General features: G+C 53.3%; 39 non-coding genes across 39 annotated transcripts; 10 read left to right on the forward strand and 29 right to left on the reverse strand.

The window, feature by feature from the left end:
* The first annotated feature begins 197 nt into the window (after positions 1 to 197).
* Trnar-acg lies at positions 198 to 270 on the forward strand. The gene has a single exon. It is a non-coding gene; the product is annotated as a tRNA-Arg (tRNA).
* Positions 271 to 874: 604 nt separating this feature from the next.
* Trnad-guc lies at positions 875 to 946 on the reverse strand. The gene has a single exon. It is a non-coding gene; the product is annotated as a tRNA-Asp (tRNA).
* A 107-nt stretch (positions 947 to 1,053) lies between these two features.
* Positions 1,054 to 1,125, reverse strand: Trnad-guc. The gene has a single exon. It is a non-coding gene; the product is annotated as a tRNA-Asp (tRNA).
* A 107-nt stretch (positions 1,126 to 1,232) lies between these two features.
* Trnai-uau lies at positions 1,233 to 1,324 on the reverse strand. Its single transcript is given in 2 exon segments — positions 1,233 to 1,268; positions 1,287 to 1,324. It is a non-coding gene; the product is annotated as a tRNA-Ile (tRNA).
* Positions 1,325 to 1,702: 378 nt separating this feature from the next.
* Positions 1,703 to 1,775, forward strand: Trnar-acg. Its single transcript has one exon. It is a non-coding gene; the product is annotated as a tRNA-Arg (tRNA).
* Positions 1,776 to 2,379: 604 nt separating this feature from the next.
* On the reverse strand, positions 2,380 to 2,451 carry Trnad-guc. Its single transcript has one exon. It is a non-coding gene; the product is annotated as a tRNA-Asp (tRNA).
* A 107-nt stretch (positions 2,452 to 2,558) lies between these two features.
* Positions 2,559 to 2,630, reverse strand: Trnad-guc. The gene has a single exon. It is a non-coding gene; the product is annotated as a tRNA-Asp (tRNA).
* A 107-nt stretch (positions 2,631 to 2,737) lies between these two features.
* Trnai-uau lies at positions 2,738 to 2,829 on the reverse strand. The gene is given in 2 exon segments: positions 2,738 to 2,773; positions 2,792 to 2,829. It is a non-coding gene; the product is annotated as a tRNA-Ile (tRNA).
* Positions 2,830 to 3,207: 378 nt separating this feature from the next.
* On the forward strand, positions 3,208 to 3,280 carry Trnar-acg. Its single transcript has one exon. It is a non-coding gene; the product is annotated as a tRNA-Arg (tRNA).
* A 604-nt stretch (positions 3,281 to 3,884) lies between these two features.
* Trnad-guc lies at positions 3,885 to 3,956 on the reverse strand. The gene has a single exon. It is a non-coding gene; the product is annotated as a tRNA-Asp (tRNA).
* Positions 3,957 to 4,063: 107 nt separating this feature from the next.
* Positions 4,064 to 4,135, reverse strand: Trnad-guc. The gene has a single exon. It is a non-coding gene; the product is annotated as a tRNA-Asp (tRNA).
* A 107-nt stretch (positions 4,136 to 4,242) lies between these two features.
* On the reverse strand, positions 4,243 to 4,334 carry Trnai-uau. The gene is given in 2 exon segments: positions 4,243 to 4,278; positions 4,297 to 4,334. It is a non-coding gene; the product is annotated as a tRNA-Ile (tRNA).
* A 378-nt stretch (positions 4,335 to 4,712) lies between these two features.
* Trnar-acg lies at positions 4,713 to 4,785 on the forward strand. Its single transcript has one exon. It is a non-coding gene; the product is annotated as a tRNA-Arg (tRNA).
* Positions 4,786 to 5,389: 604 nt separating this feature from the next.
* Trnad-guc lies at positions 5,390 to 5,461 on the reverse strand. The gene has a single exon. It is a non-coding gene; the product is annotated as a tRNA-Asp (tRNA).
* Positions 5,462 to 5,568: 107 nt separating this feature from the next.
* Positions 5,569 to 5,640, reverse strand: Trnad-guc. Its single transcript has one exon. It is a non-coding gene; the product is annotated as a tRNA-Asp (tRNA).
* A 107-nt stretch (positions 5,641 to 5,747) lies between these two features.
* On the reverse strand, positions 5,748 to 5,839 carry Trnai-uau. Its single transcript is given in 2 exon segments — positions 5,748 to 5,783; positions 5,802 to 5,839. It is a non-coding gene; the product is annotated as a tRNA-Ile (tRNA).
* A 378-nt stretch (positions 5,840 to 6,217) lies between these two features.
* Positions 6,218 to 6,290, forward strand: Trnar-acg. Its single transcript has one exon. It is a non-coding gene; the product is annotated as a tRNA-Arg (tRNA).
* A 604-nt stretch (positions 6,291 to 6,894) lies between these two features.
* Trnad-guc lies at positions 6,895 to 6,966 on the reverse strand. The gene has a single exon. It is a non-coding gene; the product is annotated as a tRNA-Asp (tRNA).
* Positions 6,967 to 7,073: 107 nt separating this feature from the next.
* Positions 7,074 to 7,145, reverse strand: Trnad-guc. Its single transcript has one exon. It is a non-coding gene; the product is annotated as a tRNA-Asp (tRNA).
* A 107-nt stretch (positions 7,146 to 7,252) lies between these two features.
* Positions 7,253 to 7,344, reverse strand: Trnai-uau. Its single transcript is given in 2 exon segments — positions 7,253 to 7,288; positions 7,307 to 7,344. It is a non-coding gene; the product is annotated as a tRNA-Ile (tRNA).
* A 378-nt stretch (positions 7,345 to 7,722) lies between these two features.
* On the forward strand, positions 7,723 to 7,795 carry Trnar-acg. The gene has a single exon. It is a non-coding gene; the product is annotated as a tRNA-Arg (tRNA).
* A 604-nt stretch (positions 7,796 to 8,399) lies between these two features.
* On the reverse strand, positions 8,400 to 8,471 carry Trnad-guc. Its single transcript has one exon. It is a non-coding gene; the product is annotated as a tRNA-Asp (tRNA).
* A 107-nt stretch (positions 8,472 to 8,578) lies between these two features.
* Positions 8,579 to 8,650, reverse strand: Trnad-guc. Its single transcript has one exon. It is a non-coding gene; the product is annotated as a tRNA-Asp (tRNA).
* A 107-nt stretch (positions 8,651 to 8,757) lies between these two features.
* On the reverse strand, positions 8,758 to 8,849 carry Trnai-uau. Its single transcript is given in 2 exon segments — positions 8,758 to 8,793; positions 8,812 to 8,849. It is a non-coding gene; the product is annotated as a tRNA-Ile (tRNA).
* Positions 8,850 to 9,227: 378 nt separating this feature from the next.
* Trnar-acg lies at positions 9,228 to 9,300 on the forward strand. Its single transcript has one exon. It is a non-coding gene; the product is annotated as a tRNA-Arg (tRNA).
* A 604-nt stretch (positions 9,301 to 9,904) lies between these two features.
* On the reverse strand, positions 9,905 to 9,976 carry Trnad-guc. Its single transcript has one exon. It is a non-coding gene; the product is annotated as a tRNA-Asp (tRNA).
* Positions 9,977 to 10,083: 107 nt separating this feature from the next.
* On the reverse strand, positions 10,084 to 10,155 carry Trnad-guc. Its single transcript has one exon. It is a non-coding gene; the product is annotated as a tRNA-Asp (tRNA).
* Positions 10,156 to 10,262: 107 nt separating this feature from the next.
* Positions 10,263 to 10,354, reverse strand: Trnai-uau. The gene is given in 2 exon segments: positions 10,263 to 10,298; positions 10,317 to 10,354. It is a non-coding gene; the product is annotated as a tRNA-Ile (tRNA).
* Positions 10,355 to 10,732: 378 nt separating this feature from the next.
* On the forward strand, positions 10,733 to 10,805 carry Trnar-acg. Its single transcript has one exon. It is a non-coding gene; the product is annotated as a tRNA-Arg (tRNA).
* A 604-nt stretch (positions 10,806 to 11,409) lies between these two features.
* Positions 11,410 to 11,481, reverse strand: Trnad-guc. The gene has a single exon. It is a non-coding gene; the product is annotated as a tRNA-Asp (tRNA).
* Positions 11,482 to 11,588: 107 nt separating this feature from the next.
* On the reverse strand, positions 11,589 to 11,660 carry Trnad-guc. Its single transcript has one exon. It is a non-coding gene; the product is annotated as a tRNA-Asp (tRNA).
* Positions 11,661 to 11,767: 107 nt separating this feature from the next.
* Trnai-uau lies at positions 11,768 to 11,859 on the reverse strand. The gene is given in 2 exon segments: positions 11,768 to 11,803; positions 11,822 to 11,859. It is a non-coding gene; the product is annotated as a tRNA-Ile (tRNA).
* A 378-nt stretch (positions 11,860 to 12,237) lies between these two features.
* Positions 12,238 to 12,310, forward strand: Trnar-acg. The gene has a single exon. It is a non-coding gene; the product is annotated as a tRNA-Arg (tRNA).
* A 604-nt stretch (positions 12,311 to 12,914) lies between these two features.
* On the reverse strand, positions 12,915 to 12,986 carry Trnad-guc. Its single transcript has one exon. It is a non-coding gene; the product is annotated as a tRNA-Asp (tRNA).
* Positions 12,987 to 13,093: 107 nt separating this feature from the next.
* Trnad-guc lies at positions 13,094 to 13,165 on the reverse strand. The gene has a single exon. It is a non-coding gene; the product is annotated as a tRNA-Asp (tRNA).
* Positions 13,166 to 13,272: 107 nt separating this feature from the next.
* Positions 13,273 to 13,364, reverse strand: Trnai-uau. The gene is given in 2 exon segments: positions 13,273 to 13,308; positions 13,327 to 13,364. It is a non-coding gene; the product is annotated as a tRNA-Ile (tRNA).
* A 378-nt stretch (positions 13,365 to 13,742) lies between these two features.
* Positions 13,743 to 13,815, forward strand: Trnar-acg. The gene has a single exon. It is a non-coding gene; the product is annotated as a tRNA-Arg (tRNA).
* A 604-nt stretch (positions 13,816 to 14,419) lies between these two features.
* Positions 14,420 to 14,491, reverse strand: Trnad-guc. The gene has a single exon. It is a non-coding gene; the product is annotated as a tRNA-Asp (tRNA).
* Positions 14,492 to 14,598: 107 nt separating this feature from the next.
* Positions 14,599 to 14,670, reverse strand: Trnad-guc. Its single transcript has one exon. It is a non-coding gene; the product is annotated as a tRNA-Asp (tRNA).
* Between the last annotated feature and the right edge of the window lie 35 nt (positions 14,671 to 14,705).

Here is a 14,705-nt window from a genome sequence, read left to right on the forward strand (position 1 = left end):
AAACGTGGGAAAACGCGCGCCTTGCCTTCTGCTACCTGTCGAACAGCGAGAGCAGATGCGTGGCAAGCTCTAAGCTCTGCAGGCGCACTGCGGCCACGCAGCTGCACGAAAGGTACCTTCCTTGGGAGCTTGCTCAGCCATGGAGAACACGTTTCTTAGCGAATTGCACTTGTCTCGTAGAAAGAAATGCTGCCACTGGCCCTGTGGCGCAACGGATAACGCGTCTGACTACGGATCAGAAGATTCCAGGTTCGAATCCTGGCAGGGTCGGCGTTTTGTTAGTTGCCGACGCGTAGCTGGGCAGTGGATTTCGTATGTCGCCGCACCGTGGAGTGCTTTGTTGCTCCTGTGCATCTCGCAGCTGCATGTCGAGTCGATCGTGGTAAATATCGCTGCCTGCAAGCGTCAGCGTAGCGTCAGTCGAGCAAAGTCGAGACAAGTCAAGCTGAGAGCTGTAGGAGATGATACGCAATTAAATACAGGCGTGTGAAAGCGACGCAGACAACACTTTCCAAGTGTCCCACGTCACGTGGCGAAGAGCCGGCGCAACCCCAGGCAGCAGAGTGGCGCAGTGGAAGCGTGCTGGGCCCATAACCCAGAGGTCCGTGGATCGAAACCACGCTCTGCTAAAATTATTTCTTTTGCGGACTGTGCCGAGCTCGATTATTACGCCCACAGCGTCGGCTGGGGTGCTTTGATACAGCGTTAACAGCATACCCCGCAGTTCTGAAATGTGAAGAATGCGAGAACCACTTCCTAAGTTGTAGCATTTTTTAAGATTTTGCGCCAACTACACTCCACGATCGCAAAGTTAATGCTCTTACGACCCACATACGCGCAACACTCGAACAGGGTTGTGAGATAAAAATCGCATCTCCCCGGCGGGGAATCGAACCCCGGTCTCCCGCGTGACAGGCGGGGATACTAACCACTATACTACCGAGGATGCGCTGTAGACAGGTGCCTGTGTGCGAGAGATATGGTGCTAGTAGCCGCAAACGACCTACACTAAGTTCGGCGAGTGATAGAGCAGCAATTAAAAATCGGATGTGCCTCCCCGGCGGGGAATCGAACCCCGGTCTCCCGCGTGACAAGCGGGGATACTGACCACTATACTACCGAGGAAGACGCAGCTAGCGTCTCGAATGCACAATTATGTTTCTCAAATAGCTGATACATCTCAAACCTAGCCTCCTGTTGCTGTCAGAGACAGCTGCTAAGAAATAAAAGTATGCCCCAGGTGAGGCTCGAACTCACAACCCCGGCATTGCTCACGGCTACTGCCTTATAAGTACCGTGCGCTAACCAATTGCGCCACTGAGGCTACAACAGAGTGCTTTCAGTTAGCGGTATTCACTTTGCTGCAATCCAGTGGTGGCCACAGAAACATACGATCGCCACCTGATGCCATACTGCGACTTTGGCACCTGACTACCAATGCTTCGTGCTATTCTTGTTTCATATGCTACGCTTACATGCACATCAACCGGCTCTCGTCGTCGAGAAAACGTGGGAAAACGCGCGCCTTGCCTTCTGCTACCTGTCGAACAGCGAGAGCAGATGCGTGGCAAGCTCTAAGCTCTGCAGGCGCACTGCGGCCACGCAGCTGCACGAAAGGTACCTTCCTTGGGAGCTTGCTCAGCCATGGAGAACACGTTTCTTAGCGAATTGCACTTGTCTCGTAGAAAGAAATGCTGCCACTGGCCCTGTGGCGCAACGGATAACGCGTCTGACTACGGATCAGAAGATTCCAGGTTCGAATCCTGGCAGGGTCGGCGTTTTGTTAGTTGCCGACGCGTAGCTGGGCAGTGGATTTCGTATGTCGCCGCACCGTGGAGTGCTTTGTTGCTCCTGTGCATCTCGCAGCTGCATGTCGAGTCGATCGTGGTAAATATCACTGCCTGCAAGCGTCAGCGTAGCGTCAGTCGAGCAAAGTCGAGACAAGTCAAGCTGAGAGCTGTAGGAGATGATACGCAATTAAATACAGGCGTGTGAAAGCGACGCAGACAACACTTTCCAAGTGTCCCACGTCACGTGGCGAAGAGCCGGCGCAACCCCAGGCAGCAGAGTGGCGCAGTGGAAGCGTGCTGGGCCCATAACCCAGAGGTCCGTGGATCGAAACCACGCTCTGCTAAAATTATTTCTTTTGCGGACTGTGCCGAGCTCGATTATTACGCCCACAGCGTCGGCTGGGGTGCTTTGATACAGCGTTAACAGCATACCCCGCAGTTCTGAAATGTGAAGAATGCGAGAACCACTTCCTAAGTTGTAGCATTTTTTAAGATTTTGCGCCAACTACACTCCACGATCGCAAAGTTAATGCTCTTACGACCCACATACGCGCAACACTCGAACAGGGTTGTGAGATAAAAATCGCATCTCCCCGGCGGGGAATCGAACCCCGGTCTCCCGCGTGACAGGCGGGGATACTAACCACTATACTACCGAGGATGCGCTGTAGACAGGTGCCTGTGTGCGAGAGATATGGTGCTAGTAGCCGCAAACGACCTACACTAAGTTCGGCGAGTGATAGAGCAGCAATTAAAAATCGGATGTGCCTCCCCGGCGGGGAATCGAACCCCGGTCTCCCGCGTGACAGGCGGGGATACTGACCACTATACTACCGAGGAAGACGCAGCTAGCGTCTCGAATGCACAATTATGTTACTCAAATAGCTGATACATCTCAAACCTAGCCTCCTGTTGCTGTCAGAGACAGCTGCTAAGAAATAAAAGTATGCCCCAGGTGAGGCTCGAACTCACAACCCCGGCATTGCTCACGGCTACTGCCTTATAAGTACCGTGCGCTAACCAATTGCGCCACTGGGGCTACAACAGAGTGCTTTCAGTTAGCGGTATTCACTTTGCTGCAATCCAGTGGTGGCCACAGAAACATACGATCGCCACCTGATGCCATACTGCGACTTTGGCACCTGACTACCAATGCTTCGTGCTATTCTTGTTTCATATGCTACGCTTACATGCACATCAACCGGCTCTCGTCGTCGAGAAAACGTGGGAAAACGCGCGCCTTGCCTTCTGCTACCTGTCGAACAGCGAGAGCAGATGCGTGGCAAGCTCTAAGCTCTGCAGGCGCACTGCGGCCACGCAGCTGCACGAAAGGTACCTTCCTTGGGAGCTTGCTCAGCCATGGAGAACACGTTTCTTAGCGAATTGCACTTGTCTCGTAGAAAGAAATGCTGCCACTGGCCCTGTGGCGCAACGGATAACGCGTCTGACTACGGATCAGAAGATTCCAGGTTCGAATCCTGGCAGGGTCGGCGTTTTGTTAGTTGCCGACGCGTAGCTGGGCAGTGGATTTCGTATGTCGCCGCACCGTGGAGTGCTTTGTTGCTCCTGTGCATCTCGCAGCTGCATGTCGAGTCGATCGTGGTAAATATCGCTGCCTGCAAGCGTCAGCGTAGCGTCAGTCGAGCAAAGTCGAGACAAGTCAAGCTGAGAGCTGTAGGAGATGATACGCAATTAAATACAGGCGTGTGAAAGCGACGCAGACAACACTTTCCAAGTGTCCCACGTCACGTGGCGAAGAGCCGGCGCAACCCCAGGCAGCAGAGTGGCGCAGTGGAAGCGTGCTGGGCCCATAACCCAGAGGTCCGTGGATCGAAACCACGCTCTGCTAAAATTATTTCTTTTGCGGACTGTGCCGAGCTCGATTATTACGCCCACAGCGTCGGCTGGGGTGCTTTGATACAGCGTTAACAGCATACCCCGCAGTTCTGAAATGTGAAGAATGCGAGAACCACTTCCTAAGTTGTAGCATTTTTTAAGATTTTGCGCCAACTACACTCCACGATCGCAAAGTTAATGCTCTTACGACCCACATACGCGCAACACTCGAACAGGGTTGTGAGATAAAAATCGCATCTCCCCGGCGGGGAATCGAACCCCGGTCTCCCGCGTGACAGGCGGGGATACTAACCACTATACTACCGAGGATGCGCTGTAGACAGGTGCCTGTGTGCGAGAGATATGGTGCTAGTAGCCGCAAACGACCTACACTAAGTTCGGCGAGTGATAGAGCAGCAATTAAAAATCGGATGTGCCTCCCCGGCGGGGAATCGAACCCCGGTCTCCCGCGTGACAGGCGGGGATACTGACCACTATACTACCGAGGAAGACGCAGCTAGCGTCTCGAATGCACAATTATGTTACTCAAATAGCTGATACATCTCAAACCTAGCCTCCTGTTGCTGTCAGAGACAGCTGCTAAGAAATAAAAGTATGCCCCAGGTGAGGCTCGAACTCACAACCCCGGCATTGCTCACGGCTACTGCCTTATAAGTACCGTGCGCTAACCAATTGCGCCACTGGGGCTACAACAGAGTGCTTTCAGTTAGCGGTATTCACTTTGCTGCAATCCAGTGGTGGCCACAGAAACATACGATCGCCACCTGATGCCATACTGCGACTTTGGCACCTGACTACCAATGCTTCGTGCTATTCTTGTTTCATATGCTACGCTTACATGCACATCAACCGGCTCTCGTCGTCGAGAAAACGTGGGAAAACGCGCGCCTTGCCTTCTGCTACCTGTCGAACAGCGAGAGCAGATGCGTGGCAAGCTCTAAGCTCTGCAGGCGCACTGCGGCCACGCAGCTGCACGAAAGGTACCTTCCTTGGGAGCTTGCTCAGCCATGGAGAACACGTTTCTTAGCGAATTGCACTTGTCTCGTAGAAAGAAATGCTGCCACTGGCCCTGTGGCGCAACGGATAACGCGTCTGACTACGGATCAGAAGATTCCAGGTTCGAATCCTGGCAGGGTCGGCGTTTTGTTAGTTGCCGACGCGTAGCTGGGCAGTGGATTTCGTATGTCGCCGCACCGTGGAGTGCTTTGTTGCTCCTGTGCATCTCGCAGCTGCATGTCGAGTCGATCGTGGTAAATATCGCTGCCTGCAAGCGTCAGCGTAGCGTCAGTCGAGCAAAGTCGAGACAAGTCAAGCTGAGAGCTGTAGGAGATGATACGCAATTAAATACAGGCGTGTGAAAGCGACGCAGACAACACTTTCCAAGTGTCCCACGTCACGTGGCGAAGAGGCGGCGCAACCCCAGGCAGCAGAGTGGCGCAGTGGAAGCGTGCTGGGCCCATAACCCAGAGGTCCGTGGATCGAAACCACGCTCTGCTAAAATTATTTCTTTTGCGGACTGTGCCGAGCTCGATTATTACGCCCACAGCGTCGGCTGGGGTGCTTTGATACAGCGTTAACAGCATACCCCGCAGCTCTGAAATGTGAAGAATGCGAGAACCACTTCCTAAGTTGTAGCATTTTTTAAGATTTTGCGCCAACTACACTCCACGATCGCAAAGTTAATGCTCTTACGACCCACATACGCGCAACACTCGAACAGGGTTGTGAGATAAAAATCGCATCTCCCCGGCGGGGAATCGAACCCCGGTCTCCCGCGTGACAGGCGGGGATACTAACCACTATACTACCGAGGATGCGCTGTAGACAGGTGCCTGTGTGCGAGAGATATGGTGCTAGTAGCCGCAAACGACCTACACTAAGTTCGGCGAGTGATAGAGCAGCAATTAAAAATCGGATGTGCCTCCCCGGCGGGGAATCGAACCCCGGTCTCCCGCGTGACAGGCGGGGATACTCACCACTATACTACCGAGGAAGACGCAGCTAGCGTCTCGAATGCACAATTATGTTACTCAAATAGCTGATACATCTCAAACCTAGCCTCCTGTTGCTGTCAGAGACAGCTGCTAAGAAATAAAAGTATGCCCCAGGTGAGGCTCGAACTCACAACCCCGGCATTGCTCACGGCTACTGCCTTATAAGTACCGTGCGCTAACCAATTGCGCCACTGGGGCTACAACAGAGTGCTTTCAGTTAGCGGTATTCACTTTGCTGCAATCCAGTGGTGGCCACAGAAACATACGATCGCCACCTGATGCCATACTGCGACTTTGGCACCTGACTACCAATGCTTCGTGCTATTCTTGTTTCATATGCTACGCTTACATGCACATCAACCGGCTCTCGTCGTCGAGAAAACGTGGGAAAACGCGCGCCTTGCCTTCTGCTACCTGTCGAACAGCGAGAGCAGATGCGTGGCAAGCTCTAAGCTCTGCAGGCGCACTGCGGCCACGCAGCTGCACGAAAGGTACCTTCCTTGGGAGCTTGCTCAGCCATGGAGAACACGTTTCTTAGCGAATTGCACTTGTCTCGTAGAAAGAAATGCTGCCACTGGCCCTGTGGCGCAACGGATAACGCGTCTGACTACGGATCAGAAGATTCCAGGTTCGAATCCTGGCAGGGTCGGCGTTTTGTTAGTTGCCGACGCGTAGCTGGGCAGTGGATTTCGTATGTCGCCGCACCGTGGAGTGCTTTGTTGCTCCTGTGCATCTCGCAGCTGCATGTCGAGTCGATCGTGGTAAATATCGCTGCCTGCAAGCGTCAGCGTAGCGTCAGTCGAGCAAAGTCGAGACAAGTCAAGCTGAGAGCTGTAGGAGATGATACGCAATTAAATACAGGCGTGTGAAAGCGACGCAGACAACACTTTCCAAGTGTCCCACGTCACGTGGCGAAGAGGCGGCGCAACCCCAGGCAGCAGAGTGGCGCAGTGGAAGCGTGCTGGGCCCATAACCCAGAGGTCCGTGGATCGAAACCACGCTCTGCTAAAATTATTTCTTTTGCGGACTGTGCCGAGCTCGATTATTACGCCCACAGCGTCGGCTGGGGTGCTTTGATACAGCGTTAACAGCATACCCCGCAGCTCTGAAATGTGAAGAATGCGAGAACCACTTCCTAAGTTGTAGCATTTTTTAAGATTTTGCGCCAACTACACTCCACGATCGCAAAGTTAATGCTCTTACGACCCACATACGCGCAACACTCGAACAGGGTTGTGAGATAAAAATCGCATCTCCCCGGCGGGGAATCGAACCCCGGTCTCCCGCGTGACAGGCGGGGATACTAACCACTATACTACCGAGGATGCGCTGTAGACAGGTGCCTGTGTGCGAGAGATATGGTGCTAGTAGCCGCAAACGACCTACACTAAGTTCGGCGAGTGATAGAGCAGCAATTAAAAATCGGATGTGCCTCCCCGGCGGGGAATCGAACCCCGGTCTCCCGCGTGACAGGCGGGGATACTGACCACTATACTACCGAGGAAGACGCAGCTAGCGTCTCGAATGCACAATTATGTTACTCAAATAGCTGATACATCTCAAACCTAGCCTCCTGTTGCTGTCAGAGACAGCTGCTAAGAAATAAAAGTATGCCCCAGGTGAGGCTCGAACTCACAACCCCGGCATTGCTCACGGCTACTGCCTTATAAGTACCGTGCGCTAACCAATTGCGCCACTGGGGCTACAACAGAGTGCTTTCAGTTAGCGGTATTCACTTTGCTGCAATCCAGTGGTGGCCACAGAAACATACGATCGCCACCTGATGCCATACTGCGACTTTGGCACCTGACTACCAATGCTTCGTGCTATTCTTGTTTCATATGCTACGCTTACATGCACATCAACCGGCTCTCGTCGTCGAGAAAACGTGGGAAAACGCGCGCCTTGCCTTCTGCTACCTGTCGAACAGCGAGAGCAGATGCGTGGCAAGCTCTAAGCTCTGCAGGCGCACTGCGGCCACGCAGCTGCACGAAAGGTACCTTCCTTGGGAGCTTGCTCAGCCATGGAGAACACGTTTCTTAGCGAATTGCACTTGTCTCGTAGAAAGAAATGCTGCCACTGGCCCTGTGGCGCAACGGATAACGCGTCTGACTACGGATCAGAAGATTCCAGGTTCGAATCCTGGCAGGGTCGGCGTTTTGTTAGTTGCCGACGCGTAGCTGGGCAGTGGATTTCGTATGTCGCCGCACCGTGGAGTGCTTTGTTGCTCCTGTGCATCTCGCAGCTGCATGTCGAGTCGATCGTGGTAAATATCGCTGCCTGCAAGCGTCAGCGTAGCGTCAGTCAAGCAAAGTCGAGACAAGTCAAGCTGAGAGCTGTAGGAGATGATACGCAATTAAATACAGGCGTGTGAAAGCGACGCAGACAACACTTTCCAAGTGTCCCACGTCACGTGGCGAAGAGCCGGCGCAACCCCAGGCAGCAGAGTGGCGCAGTGGAAGCGTGCTGGGCCCATAACCCAGAGGTCCGTGGATCGAAACCACGCTCTGCTAAAATTATTTCTTTTGCGGACTGTGCCGAGCTCGATTATTACGCCCACAGCGTCGGCTGGGGTGCTTTGATACAGCGTTAACAGCATACCCCGCAGTTCTGAAATGTGAAGAATGCGAGAACCACTTCCTAAGTTGTAGCATTTTTTAAGATTTTGCGCCAACTACACTCCACGATCGCAAAGTTAATGCTCTTACGACCCACATACGCGCAACACTCGAACAGGGTTGTGAGATAAAAATCGCATCTCCCCGGCGGGGAATCGAACCCCGGTCTCCCGCGTGACAGGCGGGGATACTAACCACTATACTACCGAGGATGCGCTGTAGACAGGTGCCTGTGTGCGAGAGATATGGTGCTAGTAGCCGCAAACGACCTACACTAAGTTCGGCGAGTGATAGAGCAGCAATTAAAAATCGGATGTGCCTCCCCGGCGGGGAATCGAACCCCGGTGTCCCGCGTGACAGGCGGGGATACTGACCACTATACTACCGAGGAAGACGCAGCTAGCGTCTCGAATGCACAATTATGTTACTCAAATAGCTGATACATCTCAAACCTAGCCTCCTGTTGCTGTCAGAGACAGCTGCTAAGAAATAAAAGTATGCCCCAGGTGAGGCTCGAACTCACAACCCCGGCATTGCTCACGGCTACTGCCTTATAAGTACCGTGCGCTAACCAATTGCGCCACTGGGGCTACAACAGAGTGCTTTCAGTTAGCGGTATTCACTTTGCTGCAATCCAGTGGTGGCCACAGATACATACGATCGCCACCTGATGCCATACTGCGACTTTGGCACCTGACTACCAATGCTTCGTGCTATTCTTGTTTCATATGCTACGCTTACATGCACATCAACCGGCTCTCGTCGTCGAGAAAACGTGGGAAAACGCGCGCCTTGCCTTCTGCTACCTGTCGAACAGCGAGAGCAGATGCGTGGCAAGCTCTAAGCTCTGCAGGCGCACTGCGGCCACGCAGCTGCACGAAAGGTACCTTCCTTGGGAGCTTGCTCAGCCATGGAGAACACGTTTCTTAGCGAATTGCACTTGTCTCGTAGAAAGAAATGCTGCCACTGGCCCTGTGGCGCAACGGATAACGCGTCTGACTACGGATCAGAAGATTCCAGGTTCGAATCCTGGCAGGGTCGGCGTTTTGTTAGTTGCCGACGCGTAGCTGGGCAGTGGATTTCGTATGTCGCCGCACCGTGGAGTGCTTTGTTGCTCCTGTGCATCTCGCAGCTGCATGTCGAGTCGATCGTGGTAAATATCGCTGCCTGCAAGCGTCAGCGTAGCGTCAGTCGAGCAAAGTCGAGACAAGTCAAGCTGAGAGCTGTAGGAGATGATACGCAATTAAATACAGGCGTGTGAAAGCGACGCAGACAACACTTTCCAAGTGTCCCACGTCACGTGGCGAAGAGCCGGCGCAACCCCAGGCAGCAGAGTGGCGCAGTGGAAGCGTGCTGGGCCCATAACCCAGAGGTCCGTGGATCGAAACCACGCTCTGCTAAAATTATTTCTTTTGCGGACTGTGCCGAGCTCGATTATTACGCCCACAGCGTCGGCTGGGGTGCTTTGATACAGCGTTAACAGCATACCACGCAGCTCTGAAATGTGAAGAATGCGAGAACCACTTCCTAAGTTGTAGCATTTTTTAAGATTTTGCGCCAACTACACTCCACGATCGCAAAGTTAATGCTCTTACGACCCACATACGCGCAACACTCGAACAGGGTTGTGAGATAAAAATCGCATCTCCCCGGCGGGGAATCGAACCCCGGTCTCCCGCGTGACAGGCGGGGATACTAACCACTATACTACCGAGGATGCGCTGTAGACAGGTGCCTGTGTGCGAGAGATATGGTGCTAGTAGCCGCAAACGACCTACACTAAGTTCGGCGAGTGATAGAGCAGCAATTAAAAATCGGATGTGCCTCCCCGGCGGGGAATCGAACCCCGGTCTCCCGCGTGACAGGCGGGGATACTGACCACTATACTACCGAGGAAGACGCAGCTAGCGTCTCGAATGCACAATTATGTTACTCAAATAGCTGATACATCTCAAACCTAGCCTCCTGTTGCTGTCAGAGACAGCTGCTAAGAAATAAAAGTATGGCCCAGGTGAGGCTCGAACTCACAACCCCGGCATTGCTCACGGCTACTGCCTTATAAGTACCGTGCGCTAACCAATTGCGCCACTGGGGCTACAACAGAGTGCTTTCAGTTAGCGGTATTCACTTTGCTGCAATCCAGTGGTGGCCACAGAAACATACGATCGCCACCTGATGCCATACTGCGACTTTGGCACCTGACTACCAATGCTTCGTGCTATTCTTGTTTCATATGCTACGCTTACATGCACATCAACCGGCTCTCGTCGTCGAGAAAACGTGGGAAAACGCGCGCCTTGCCTTCTGCTACCTGTCGAACAGCGAGAGCAGATGCGTGGCAAGCTCTAAGCTCTGCAGGCGCACTGCGGCCACGCAGCTGCACGAAAGGTACCTTCCTTGGGAGCTTGCTCAGCCATGGAGAACACGTTTCTTAGCGAATTGCACTTGTCTCGTAGAAAGAAATGCTGCCACTGGCCCTGTGGCGCAACGGATAACGCGTCTGACTACGGATCAGAAGATTCCAGGTTCGAATCCTGGCAGGGTCTGCGTTTTGTTAGTTGCCGACGCGTAGCTGGGCAGTGGATTTCGTATGTCGCCGCACCGTGGAGTGCTTTGTTGCTCCTGTGCATCTCGCAGCTGCATGTCGAGTCGATCGTGGTAAATATCGCTGCCTGCAAGCGTCAGCGTAGCGTCAGTCGAGCAAAGTCGAGACAAGTCAAGCTGAGAGCTGTAGGAGATGATACGCAATTAAATACAGGCGTGTGAAAGCGACGCAGACAACACTTTCCAAGTGTCCCACGTCACGTGGCGAAGAGCCGGCGCAACCCCAGGCAGAAGAGTGGCGCAGTGGAAGCGTGCTGGGCCCATAACCCAGAGGGCCGTGGATCGAAACCACGCTCTGCTAAAATTATTTCTTTTGCGGACTGTGCCGAGCTCGATTATTACGCCCACAGCGTCGGCTGGGGTGCTTTGATACAGCGTTAACAGCATACCCCGCAGTTCTGAAATGTGAAGAATGCGAGAACCACTTCCTAAGTTGTAGCATTTTTTAAGATTTTGCGCCAACTACACTCCACGATCGCAAAGTTAATGCTCTTACGACCCACATACGCGCAACACTCGAACAGGGTTGTGAGATAAAAATCGCATCTCCCCAGCGGGGAATCGAACCCCGGTCTCCCGCGTGACAGGCGGGGATACTAACCACTATACTACCGAGGATGCGCTGTAGACAGGTGCCTGTGTGCGAGAGATATGGTGCTAGTAGCCGCAAACGACCTACACTAAGTTCGGCGAGTGATAGAGCAGCAATTAAAAATCGGATGTGCCTCCCCGGCGGGGAATCGAACCCCGGTCTCCCGCGTGACAGGCGGGGATACTGACCACTATACTACCGAGGAAGACGCAGCTAGCGTCTCGAATGCACAATTATGTTACTCAAATAGCTGATACATCTCAAACCTAGCCTCCTGTTGCTGTCAGAGACAGCTGCTAAGAAATAAAAGTATGGCCCAGGTGAGGCTCGAACTCACAACCCCGGCATTGCTCACGGCTACTGCCTTATAAGTACCGTGCGCTAACCAATTGCGCCACTGGGGCTACAACAGAGTGCTTTCAGTTAGCGGTATTCACTTTGCTGCAATCCAGTGGTGGCCACAGAAACATACGATCGCCACCTGATGCCATACTGCGACTTTGGCACCTGACTACCAATGCTTCGTGCTATTCATGTTTCATATGCTACGCTTACATGCACATCAACCGGCTCTCGTCGTCGAGAAAACGTGGGAAAACGCGCGCCTTGCCTTCTGCTACCTGTCGAACAGCGAGAGCAGATGCGTGGCAAGCTCTAAGCTCTGCAGGCGCACTGCGGCCACGCAGCTGCACGAAAGGTACCTTCCTTGGGAGCTTGCTCAGCCATGGAGAACACGTTTCTTAGCGAATTGCACTTGTCTCGTAGAAAGAAATGCTGCCACTGGCCCTGTGGCGCAACGGATAACGCGTCTGACTACGGATCAGAAGATTCCAGGTTCGAATCCTGGCAGGGTCGGCGTTTTGTTAGTTGCCGACGCGTAGCTGGGCAGTGGATTTCGTATGTCGCCGCACCGTGGAGTGCTTTGTTGCTCCTGTGCATCTCGCAGCTGCATGTCGAGTCGATCGTGGTAAATATCGCTGCCTGCAAGCGTCAGCGTAGCGTCAGTCGAGCAAAGTCGAGACAAGTCAAGCTGAGAGCTGTAGGAGGTGATACGCAATTAAATACAGGCGTGTGAAAGCGACGCAGACAACACTTTCCAAGTGTCCCACGTCACGTGGCGAAGAGCCGGCGCAACCCCAGGCAGCAGAGTGGCGCAGTGGAAGCGTGCTGGGCCCATAACCCAGAGGTCCGTGGATCGAAACCACGCTCTGCTAAAATTATTTCTTTTGCGGACTGTGCCGAGCTCGATTATTACGCCCACAGCGTCGGCTGGGGTGCTTTGATACAGCGTTAACAGCATACCCCGCAGTTCTGAAATGTGAAGAATGCGAGAACCACTTCCTAAGTTGTAGCATTTTTTAAGATTTTGCGCCAACTACACTCCACGATCGCAAAGTTAATGCTCTTACGACCCACATACGCGCAACACTCGAACAGGGTTGTGAGATAAAAATCGCATCTCCCCGGCGGGGAATCGAACCCCGGTCTCCCGCGTGACAGGCGGGGATACTAACCACTATACTACCGAGGATGCGGTGTAGACAGGTGCCTGTGTGCGAGAGATATGGTGCTAGTAGCCGCAAACGACCTACACTAAGTTCGGCGAGTGATAGAGCAGCAATTAAAAATCGGATGTGCCTCCCCGGCGGGGAATCGAACCCCGGTCTCCCGCGTGACAGGCGGGGATACTAACCACTATACTACCGAGGAAGACGCAGCTAGTGTCTCGAATGCACAATTATGTTACTCAAATAGCTGATACATCTCAAACCTAGCCTCCTGTTGCTGTCAGAGACAGCTGCTAAGAAATAAAAGTATGGCCCAGGTGAGGCTCGAACTCACAACCCCGGCATTGCTCACGGCTACTGCCTTATAAGTACCGTGCGCTAACCAATTGCGCCACTGGGGCTACAACAGAGTGCTTTCAGTTAGCGGTATTCACTTTGCTGCAATCCAGTGGTGGCCACAGAAACATACGATCGCCACCTGATGCCATACTGCGACTTTGGCACCTGACTACCAATGCTTCGTGCTATTCTTGTTTCATATGCTACGCTTACATGCACATCAACCGGCTCTCGTCGTCGAGAAAACGTGGGAAAACGCGCGCCTTGCCTTCTGCTACCTGTCGAACAGCGAGAGCAGATGCGTGGCAAGCTCTAAGCTCTGCAGGCGCACTGCGGCCACGCAGCTGCACGAAAGGTGCCTTCCTTGGGAGCTTGCTCAGCCATGGAGAACACGTTTCTTAGCGAATTGCACTTGTCTCGTAGAAAGAAATGCTGCCACTGGCCCTGTGGCGCAACGGATAACGCGTCTGACTACGTATCAGAAGATTCCAGGTTCGAATCCTGGCAGGGTCGGCGTTTTGTTAGTTGCCGACGCGTAGCTGGGCAGTGGATTTCGTATGTCGCCGCACCGTGGAGTGCTTTGTTGCTCCTGTGCATCTCGCAGCTGCATGTCGAGTCGATCGTGGTAAATATCGCTGCCTGCAAGCGTCAGCGTAGCGTCAGTCGAGCAAAGTCGAGACAAGTCAAGCTGAGAGCTGTAGGAGATGATACGCAATTAAATACAGGCGTGTGAAAGCGACGCAGACAACACTTTCCAAGTGTCCCACGTCACGTGGCGAAGAGCCGGCGCAACCCCAGGCAGCAGAGTGGCGCAGTGGAAGCGTGCTGGGCCCATAACCCAGAGGTCCGTGGATCGAAACCACGCTCTGCTAAAATTATTTCTTTTGCGGACTGTGCCGAGCTCGATTATTACGCCCACAGCGTCGGCTGGGGTGCTTTGATACAGCGTTAACAGCATACCCCGCAGTTCTGAAATGTGAAGAATGCGAGAACCACTTCCTAAGTTGTAGCATTTTTTAAGATTTTGCGCCAACTACACTCCACGATCGCAAAGTTAATGCTCTTACGACCCACATACGCGCAACACTCGAACAGGGTTGTGAGATAAAAATCGCATCTCCCCGGCGGGGAATCGAACCCCGGTCTCCCGCGTGACAGGCGGGGATACTAACCACTATACTACCGAGGATGCGCTGTAGACAGGTGCCTGTGTGCGAGAGATATGGTGCTAGTAGCCGCAAACGACCTACACTAAGTTCGGCGAGTGATAGAGCAGCAATTAAAAATCGGATGTGCCTCCCCGGCGGGGAATCGAACCCCGGTCTCCCGCGTGACAGGCGGGGATACTAACCACTATACTACCGAGGAAGACGCAGCTAGTGTCTCGAATGCACAATTATGTT

The sequence above is a fragment of the Schistocerca piceifrons genome, chromosome 8 (assembly GCF_021461385.2).
Source record: "Schistocerca piceifrons isolate TAMUIC-IGC-003096 chromosome 8, iqSchPice1.1, whole genome shotgun sequence".
Taxonomy (NCBI): Eukaryota; Metazoa; Arthropoda; class Insecta; order Orthoptera; family Acrididae; genus Schistocerca; species Schistocerca piceifrons.